The sequence below is a fragment of the Arvicanthis niloticus genome, chromosome 25 (assembly GCF_011762505.2).
Source record: "Arvicanthis niloticus isolate mArvNil1 chromosome 25, mArvNil1.pat.X, whole genome shotgun sequence".
NCBI lineage: Eukaryota > Metazoa > Chordata > Mammalia > Rodentia > Muridae > Arvicanthis > Arvicanthis niloticus.
Genome location: NC_133433.1, coordinates 41,096,724 through 41,107,224, shown reverse-complemented (window position 1 = coordinate 41,107,224; position 10,501 = coordinate 41,096,724). Strand labels below are relative to the sequence as shown.

Here is a 10,501-nt window from a genome sequence, read left to right as displayed (position 1 = left end):
TTGTTATTGGTTGTTTTCAGAATTACAAATGATAAGATGTTCATTCTAACACCAGAGAAAGATTGCATCCTTTGACTCATCAAATGGTCCAATGGTACATTTCTTTGCTCAGAAGCATGATTTTTGGGACTGTTTTCAAATTATACGTGAAGAGATACTTGAAGAAACACCATCTGAGTCTAACCATTGAACTGTTTAAATTTATGTGGTGTGTGTGTGTGTGTGTGTGTGTGTGTGTGTGTGTGTGTGTGTTGGAAATTAAACATGAAACCACATGCACTCCCAGCAAGCATGTTGTCAGTAAACTAGGTTTCCAGCCTTTAAATTACATGGAAGAACTTTAAAGCATTTTTTTGTGCTTGACTTGTTTTGTGTTGCTTTATTATCTGACTACAAAAGTAAGAGCCTAAGTAACAAATTGGAACATCTGTAGAAGCATTTGTAGAAGTTGGACTCTGTTACTACTGGACATCTTATCACAAGGAATCAGCATTGTCTGCTTGCTTCCACTGACAGGACCCTGAAGTTCTAAGCACATAAAGAAAAACAGTAACCAAGACATCACACATTGCCATGTGATTTATCCAGAACTGCAGAATCTTTGGTTTAGACACAGAACAAGAAGAGTGAATATACAGTGCCATGTGACATGTCTAGTGACAGGTCTTTCTCTAGTTTGTGCATCTGTCTCTTACAGTGATGATTGGAGAGAGGAATGTCTCCAGCAGCTCAGGCATTTGAAATCATGGTGCCCAGGTGCAATGCTGTTTGGGAGGTTTGGAATCTTTGGCATATAGAACCTTGCTGGAGGACATCAGTGAGGGTGGTCTTTGATAGTTTATAGCCTTGTCCCACTTTCATATTGCTCTCTCTTCTTTCCACATATGGTTAAATATATGCTCTATTAACTTCATGATGCAGCCATGCCTCCTTCACCATTATGGCTCACACTCTGGAAACATAAAACACAGGTCACATTAGTCATGATGATATGTCATAGCAACACAAAGTAACTAGCATACCCATCTACAATACTTTTTACTTAAAACGCACAATACTGCATATATTTGAAGGCTCATAAAACTCAAACCAGTGCTGACATTTCACAAATGCAGCTTCTGTTTCAGGACTAGAAGACACTGTCTCCCAGCAGACTTCCTAGTCATCTGGCTCTTACAGTGATTTCATTCCTTCTTCCATGGCATTCCCTGAGCCTTAGGTGTAAGGTTTGTGTTAGAAATGTGCTGTTTGGGATGACATACCTCAGTTGCTTATTCTCTGCAGTTTGGTGAATTATAAACTCCAATAATATTCTCCATGTGCTACAGAAAGAAGCTTCTTTGATGAGGGCTGTGAGCTATACACACCTATGGGTATATAAAGACAAGAACATAGAATGTAGTTAGACATTATACTGATGTACCAAATGGGCAATAACAGGTTTTACTCTCCAGTCTATGACTCTCCAAGCAGTAGTAGTTGGCTAAGTTTGCAGTGCTCTATATGAACTTCCTTCTCTTAGTGGGCCCTAAGTACAGTTAAACAACTACTGGTCAACCTCAAGGTTAAAATACCACCATTGAACCCCTGTGTTGTCTTGCCAGTCTGATCATTGTTGATGTTCACAGTATTTACAGCTGGTTAGGACCATTGATTACTTTATTTCCCCTTACCTGCTTACTTATTAGCTCCTTCCAACACCATGAGAGCTTGTCTCCGAGGAGAAGGTGTCCAGATGAATTCCAGTCTGAGTCCTCATAGTCCTCTGTCTAAACTGTATGGTGCCTTCAGCCACAGGATCGATCCTTCATGTTCTGAGAGATAACCAAGGGCAATGATGATAGCATAAATTGTTTAGGGAATCTCTCAGCTCCCTCCTCTGACCAAAAGCACAAAGTGAGGTTTCCTATGATTTGTATTAGTCTGTAACTATTAGTGGAATCATTATCACCACATATAGCATAACTCAATTTAAACTCCATATACAAACATACATAGTAGATTTACTTTTCTGTAATAATATAAAACAATATATCCTTATGGTATTTTCAGGCGTCTTTAATTTTATGTATCTCTCCTTCCTTCCTCTCCCTTTGTATTACCTTTCCCCTACCCTCCCCAGTTAGAGCCTCTTCCCTTTTCCCCATTTCCCTCTTCATAGGACCTGTGTCCTACTAACTCCTTCTAGAGCTCCCTTCTCCCCAAGATGCCTTCTAATTTGCTGGCTTCCTCCTTTGCTCCAGGTTATAGGGTCACATTTCTAGAAGCACAAATAAGGAAGAAATGTGGCACTTTCCCCTCTGGGTTTGGGTTACCACACTCAGTATAATTTGTTAGACAACTTTAACCATACAAATTTCAAGTGAGAGTTTTACCTTTTATAGAACTGTAGTGCATTTTCCAGACTCTCATTAAACAGGCAGGAGGAGCAAATGGATTTTATGTGGCATGCAGCCATCCATAAATTTAATTCCAACACAAAGGGAAGAAAATGTTAAATGCCAGTTATCAGAATGAAATCTATATACATAAAAATTAACTGTCTATCTAAGTGTTCATTATCATATATTCTAAATTTTTCAAAATAAAACAAAGAACTATGTGGTTCTGATATATAAAACCATGCACATCTGAAAATTTATCTATAATGTAAAAAACTGAATTTAATATTAGCAAGACATGGGTTAGAGGGAAATTCAACTGTTAAGATCAGTGGCTCTTCTTCCAATGGTCCTGGCTCAATTGCAGAACATATCATGGCTTTTAACAGCCATATATAACTCCAGTCCCCGATGACCAAAGCCCTCTTCTCACCTCCACAGTACCAGGCTGGTACAGGTTATATAGTCAAAGATGCAGACAAAATAATCACATGTACAAATGAAACAAAATTTTAAAAAGTCAAAATTAGTGAAGCATCTGTAATAGCAATCATTTTAAGGCTGTTATTTCATTTAAGGAAACAGACATTTTACATGCTGACTACTATGAAGAAAGATCCAAAGCAATAAGAAATACAATTTCATTGTCACTGTCATTAGAGTTATAGGAATTGCCTGAAAGAAATTAAAAATAAAGTCAAAACACTAATGCATCATAATTAAAACACATGGATGAATTCAGTGTTAAGACAAGGCCTGCAGTATTGTCAGACCTCATCCCAAATATGACTATTCTACTTTACTATGACTACAGAAAGGATGTTGATGTTAATGTTAATGCATCACATTTCTGATTTGTATTTCTTGCATGTATGGTCATATTTCTAGCACTCTTTCTTATTTCTATTGGTTAGCTATTCAGCTATTAAAAATGAGAACATCATGAATTTTTCAGGCAAATGGATGGAACTAGAAAATATCATCCTGAGTGAGGTAACCAAGACCCAAAAGGACATGCATGGTATGTACTCACGAATAAGTGGGTTTTAGCCAAAAAGTCAGAACACCCATGATACCATTTACAGAACCTAGGAAGTAAAACAAGAAGGAAGGCCCAAGTGTGGATACCTGAAATCCATATAGAAGTGGAACAAATTAATCGTGGGAGGTGGATGGAAGTAGGGAATTCTGTGAGATCAGGAGGGGAGAGGTGAAAAGGAGGGGAAGGATCAGGTATGGAGAAAGACAGTAGGGACACACAGAAGGCCAAGAAAATGAGTAGAAATATGCAGCAGTGGCGGTTAGGTGTCAGGGAGAGCCTCTAGAAAGTCTCAGATACCTGAGATGTGAGAGGCTATCAGGACTCAATGGGGATGACATTTAGCCAAAATGGCCAACAGTGTGAAAGTGGAACCAGAAGTGATCACCTGCAGTAGATAGACATGGCCCCCAATTGAGGTTGAGGGCAACCTACCCATCTTCAAAAATTTTAAGCCAGATTTGTTCCTGTCTAAAGGAAATGTAGGTATAAAAATAGAGCAAAGACTGACAGAATGGCCACCCAGTGACTGACCCAACTTGGGATCCATCCCATGCATGCACACCAAACCCTGCCACTATTACTAATGCCATACTGTGCTTGCAGAGAGGAGCCTGACATGGCTGTCTTTGGAGAGTCTTTACCAGCAACTGACTGGGACAAATGAAGATTCTTACAGCCAAACACTGGAATAAGGTCAGGGACCAATATGGAAGAGTTAGAGGAAGGATTGAAGGAGGTAAAGGGGATTGTTTCCTGTAGACAGGAACAATTCTGGGTTAAAAATTTTGAAATGGGTGGGTGGCCCCATTCTTCAACTGGGAGCCATGTCTAACTACTGGAGGTGGTCTCTTCAGATTCTAACTCCTCTCTGTTGGGTATTTTGACTAATGTCATCCCCAATGGTTCCTGGGAGCATCTCGATTCCCTGGTGTCTGGGACTTTGTAGTGGCTACCCCTGTTTCCCACTCTCCTTTGCTAAATATTTCTCTTTCTTCTCCTAGCCCTCTGAATTTCCCTACTTTCTCTTCCCATACCTAATTCTGCTCAATTTATTCCCTGTCCCTCCACTCTACCTGCCAGGCTTCCCGCCCCCCCCCATCTGCCTTTGTGAGTATTTTGTTCCCCCTCCAAACAGGATTGAAGCATCCACACTTTGGCCTTCCTTCTTGTGAAGTTTCATCTATGAGTTGTATTGCGGGTGTTTGGAGTTTGAGAGCTAATATCCACTTATTAGTGAGTACATACCATGTGTATCCTTTTGGGACTGGTAAGTCCACTCAGGATGATATTTTCTAATGGCATCCATTTGCCTGCAAAATTTATGGTGTCATTGTTTTATAGGTATATAGTATTCCATTATATAAACGTACCATATTTTCTGTATCCATTCTTCCATTGAGGGACATCTGGGTTGTTTCCAGTGTCTGGCTATTATAGATAAGGCTTGTATGAACATACTGGAGAATGTGTTCTTGTTATATGTTGGAACTGTTTTTGTCTATGTCCACTAGTGTTATAGCCAGGCCTTCAGGTAGAACTACTTCCAATTTTCTGAGGAATGGCCAATTGATTTCCAAAGTGATTGTATGAGCTTGCAATCCCACCAGCAGTGAAGGAGTGTTCTTCTTTCTCCACATCCTTGCCAGTATCTGCTATCACCTGAGTTGGTGATCTTAGCCATTCTGACTGGTGTGAACTAAAATCACAGGGTCATTTTGATTTGCATTTCCCTGATGTCTAAGGATGGTGATCATTTTTAGGTGCTTCTTGGCCATTCATGATTCCTCAGTTGAGAATTCTCCATTTAGCTCTGTACCCATTTTTTTAAAATAACATTTGGTTGAAAGTCCATTTTATTGGAGAATAGAATTGCTACTCCAACTTGGTTCTTGGGACCACTTGCTTGGAAAGTGTTTTTCCATTCTTTTACTTTGAGGTAGTAACTGACTGTGTCACTGAGGTGTTTTTCCTTTAAGCAGCAAAATAAAGGGTCCTGTTTACATATCTGGTCTGTTAGCCTATATCTTTTTATTGAGGAACTGAGTCAATTGATATTGAGAGCTATTAGGGACCAATGATTGTTGTTTCCTGTTACTTTTGTTATTATAGATGGAATTATGTTTGTGTGTTTCTCTTCTTTTGGGTATTATGGGAAAAGCAAATTCTTGCTTTTTCTTGGGTATAATTTCCCTCCTTGTGTTAAAGTTTTCCTCCTATTATCCTCTATAGGGCGGGATTAGTGAAAAAATATTGTTTAAATTTGGTTGTGTCATAGATATCTTGGTTTCTCTATCTATGATGACTGAGAGTTTTGCTGTCTATAGTAGCCTAGGCTGTCATTTGTGTTTTCTTAGGGTCAGCATGCCAGCTCACAAGATCTTCTGGCTATAAGAGAATCCATTGAGAACTTGGTATAATTCTGATAGGTCTTCCTTTATATGCTTGGCTTTTTTCCTTACAGCTTTTAATAGTATTTTTTTGTTCTGTCTTTTTAGTGTTTTGAATATTATGTGATGAGAGGATTTTCTTTTGTGGTCCAATCTAGTTGGTGTTCTATAGGCTTAATGTACATTTATTGCCATCTCTTTCTTTAAGTTAGGGAAGTTTTCTTCTGTGACTTTGTTGTAGATGTTTACTGGTTCTTTGAATTTGGAATCTTCACTCTCTTGTATACCTATTATTCTTAGGTTTATTCTTTTCATTATGTTCTGAATTTCCTGGATGTTTTGAGTTAAGGGCTTTTCGCACTTTCTTTTTCTTTGACAGTTCTGTCAATATCTTCTATGTCTGACATTCTTCTATCTTTTGTATTCTGTTGATAATGCTTTTACATCTGTAACTCCTGATCCCTTTTCTAGGTTTTCCTTCTCCAGGGTTGTCTCCCCTGTGATTTCTATATTGTTTGTATTTCCATTTTTAGATCTTGGATGATTTTGTTCAATTCCTTCACCTCTTTGATTGTGTTTTCCTGTATTTCTCTTAAGGGATTTATGTGTTTCTACTTTAAGGGCTCTACCTGTTTATCTGTGTTCTTCTGTATTTCTTTAAGGGAATTATTTATGTTCTCTCCTTAAGGTCCTCTATCATCTTCATGAGATGGGATTTTAGGTCAGAATATTACCTTCCATGTGTGTTAGGCTTGCTGTGGTGGGAAAACTGATGGTGGCAAGTCACACTGGTTTCTGTTCTTATGTACTTGCACTTGCCTCTTGCCAACTGGTTTTCTCTGGTGTTAACTGGCCTTGCTGTCTCTGACTGGAGTCTGTTTCTCCTGTGAGCCTAATGGACCTTCTTAGATCATGCTGTCTCTGGGTGGGGTAGTAGGAGGGCTGGAACATGCAGTGTGCTTCCACATGTAGTGGTGGACCAAAAGGAAAGTGTGTCTCCAGCAGTATGGAGGTCCTGCAACCTCTAAACCCCTGGGCAGGGGATAAGGAGGGATCCCAGTTAAGCCAGGTATTGGGGCAGGGGGTTCTCACCTGGGACCCTGATTGTGTCAGAACTTCTGGGGGGTCACACTGTCTCTGGGTGTACCCAGGGTAGGGAGGCTGTTCTTCAGTGTGGTTGCAGACAGGAAGTTAATTATCTCTAACTTTAAAATAGGGTCTGTATTCTCATACATTTTCTTAATAGTTCTATCATTTCAATTACATATAGTTTTACATAAAACTATATGCAATTACATAAAGTTTTACAATTACATAAAATTTTACAATTATAATGTTTCACTGATCTATGAAAGATAATGAAAATATCATTAAATTAAATCTGATGAAAATCATAAGAATTTTATGGATTAGTTTTCAAAGTAAAAACAGGAAAAAAGAAGAAGTAAGATTTTTCAAATCTACTTTATAAATTCACTAGCAATAAATTATCCTACCAAAATCATATAAATTTACATATATTTACTCTTTAAAATCTTTCCTTCAGTTTTTATCTGACATATACTGCACATTACTAAAACAAAAAGGTTTTAAAGAAATATAATCGCTACAATCTGTTCTGTTTCTAATGCTTTCAGTTAACCTTTATAAACAGTATATATCTATAAAATATTTTAATAACCTGTAGGAAGACAACAACTAATACCTAGGTACATTGAATAGTCCTTTGTGCTTTCAACATTAATAAATTTTGTATATATGTGAAAGATATTCAATAAGTTATTTAGTTATCACTTTCCATTTTACTTTTTATTTCATATATGTTAAGGAAAAAAACATAGTTGGAGATGGTGTTCAGTAGAAAACTCTCTTTCTTAAACACACAAACATACACGCACACACACACACACACACACACACACACACACACACACACAAGCACACAAGAAATCTCATGACCCATGAGTTTGAAGACTGAGTCAGACAAAATTCAATTTCAAAGATTGCAGCTATTAATTTTAATGCACTAAATGTACTAATTTAACCCACTAATTTATGCTTCCTATTGATCTAGTTAAAGACTCCACATGCCAAAGTGGAGGACCCCACACCAATACACCTATGTACAGCACCTACTGAACTGATATGGACAATGCTAAATAAACAAAAAATTGCCAAAGAAGACATGAAATTGCAAGGATGATATGATAGTAGGCATGGCAGGGGAAGTTGAAACAGAGAATGTAACCTGATTACAACTAAGGTACATTATATACATGTATCAAAATTTTATAGAGCAAAATGAAAATTTAAAAAAAAATCTAAAAATTTGTCACTTATTTTAAAAACTAGAAATAACAAAAGCCTCATTCCTGGCTGAGGTGCTGTCCAGTGTTGAGGATTGGCTACTAGGGAGGATAATCAGGATTTTAAGGGTGTAGCCATGAGTAAGATGACCTCGTATACTCTAGTAGATGGCCACACACAAAAGTATATAGGCAGCACAAGTTAAATTGTATAGATTATTCTTTAAAGCTGTGTGAGAGTCAATAGTAAGAGTAGATCTGAGGAGAGTAGGGTGAATGCAACCAAAACACTTTGTCCTCATGTGTAAATCATCAATGAACTAGCAAAAGATCCTACAAGAGAAAAAATATTAATAAAAAGAAAATAGTACTGGGAATACAACTCAGTAGTAGAATGCTTGCCTACCATGTGTGAGAACTCAAAGAATGAGGCCAGAGGTAAGGGTTGTGAAAGATTCTTTACTTTAAATCATTTCTGTACTGAAGAGCTTAGTAAAATATTAGGCATTTAGAAGTATTTCATTGGGGATGTTGACTGAAGCATTAATGATGCCACCAAATAATTAAATACAAAATGAGATTTCTATGACTTTAAAGAATATACATTTATTTATGAAAATATTTATAGTTACTTTGTATCATTTGTATAATCTCAATTTGCAGGACTCAAAAAATTCCCTTCCCTACAAAACTCTAAAAGTAACTCTTCAGTCTCCCTACATATCTGTAGCATGATGGAAACATATAAAACATGTCGTTAATGCCAAGATACCCTACCTCAAGTGATACAGTTCTTACCTTTATGCTCCTTAAATCTCTAGGTAAGGTTTCCTGTCTTCTCCTTCTGACAACTCCCTGTACCTTTTTTCATATGTAAGTAATTCCAGGTAATATTCTGCTTATGTTTACAAGTCTTTTATGCACATAAGTTGAATGGAAAACCGCCAGTAGGTTACAAGAACCTGATGTGGAGTAACCAGAAAAAAATACAAGAGTTATTTCAGTATAATAAAACAATGTCCATTTTGATGCACGTTCATATGCTTAGTACATGTGTAACGAGTAACTACAAACTAAAATATATTATAATAAACTTTCAGTATAAAAATGAAGATATATCTGTTTTGAGTCAGCTTAAAGTCTAAGAGCCAGGGAAGCACAACAAGTATAGACAATGTAACTTCACACAAATGTTGAGATGATACATAGTTACGTTATCAAATCTGTTGGTCCAGGAAGATGTCCCAGATGAAGACATAGTATCCTGAGAAGGAAACATGATGAGGAAGAGCTTGAACAGAGGATGAAAGGCAGTCACTCTACAGTGTGTGGTGAGGCTCTGTTGGCATCTGTCACCAGCCAAGGCAAAAGAACATAACAAAGTGTAGCCAAGACCTATCTGGATGGATTAGACAAAAGAGCACTGGTGAGGCACTAGTGCAAGAACAAACCCTAAACTTCTTCCGGAACACCTTGAGTATGCAAGGATAATATAGACATGCAAGAAATGACCAGATGTTGAAGGAGACTACTGATCACTTGGAGGGAAATGCCTGGTGCTCACAAGCTGACAGGATACGTATGTTCTCCCATTACACAAGCTGAACATATCCACAAATACAAGGCCAATGGATAGCATAATAAGAAAGTTATTGCCTGCCCTCTTCCGCTCTGAGGCCTGGGCCGGACCTCCGCCCGGCCAGCCTGTGAGTGCACCCCGGATACAGCCAGACACATTCTGGGGGATCCATAGAACCCATAGCCAGCACTAGCACTCCCCTTCCTCCTCCGCTCACCCCTCTTCTGCTCTGAGGCCTGTTGGTGAGTGCACCCCGGATACCACCAGACACATTCTGGGGGATCCACAGATCCCACAACCAGCTTTAGGTAGGAAAACCCACATAATACCCTGAGCTCATAGCTGGGTGCCCTGAGTGCTCAGAATCCAGCAGATCCACCCCCCGCCCCTGCCGGCTAGCACCCCCCTTCTGCCCATCTCCCGAGTCTGAGACCTGGACCAGACCTCTGCCAGGTCTGCAGTCATGTGGACCCCGGATTTCGCCTGAGATATACAGGAAGGTCCACTCAACCCAGAGCCACAGAGGAACAACTGAACTCAGAGTGTCAAACAACATATCCTGAGATATCCAAGAAGAGACACTGCACCCAGAACAGCAGACAACTAGCTGGACTGCTACCTTGGAGGCACCATATCCTGAGGCATCCTAGAGATACCACAGTAATCAGTGCAGCTGGAAAAAATCACAGAGACATCTGGACCCCTAGAAGACCAAACACAAGCGACACAAGTAGAAAGGAAGGCTTCAATCAGAGACAGAAGTACAGGTAGCACTAGATTTAACCAGATGGCAAAAGGCAGGCGCA

The 10,501-nt window shown here is 38.8% G+C and overlaps 1 long non-coding RNA gene across 1 annotated transcript; it reads right to left on the bottom strand.

The window, feature by feature from the left end:
* Positions 1-562: 562 nt before the first annotated feature.
* On the bottom strand, positions 563-4,282 carry LOC143438426 (uncharacterized). Its single transcript, XR_013107269.1, has 4 exons — positions 2,376-4,282; positions 1,674-1,814; positions 1,263-1,367; positions 563-952 (listed from the first exon to the last, which is right to left on the bottom strand). It is a non-coding gene; the product is annotated as an uncharacterized LOC143438426 (long non-coding RNA).
* Between the last annotated feature and the right edge of the window lie 6,219 nt (positions 4,283-10,501).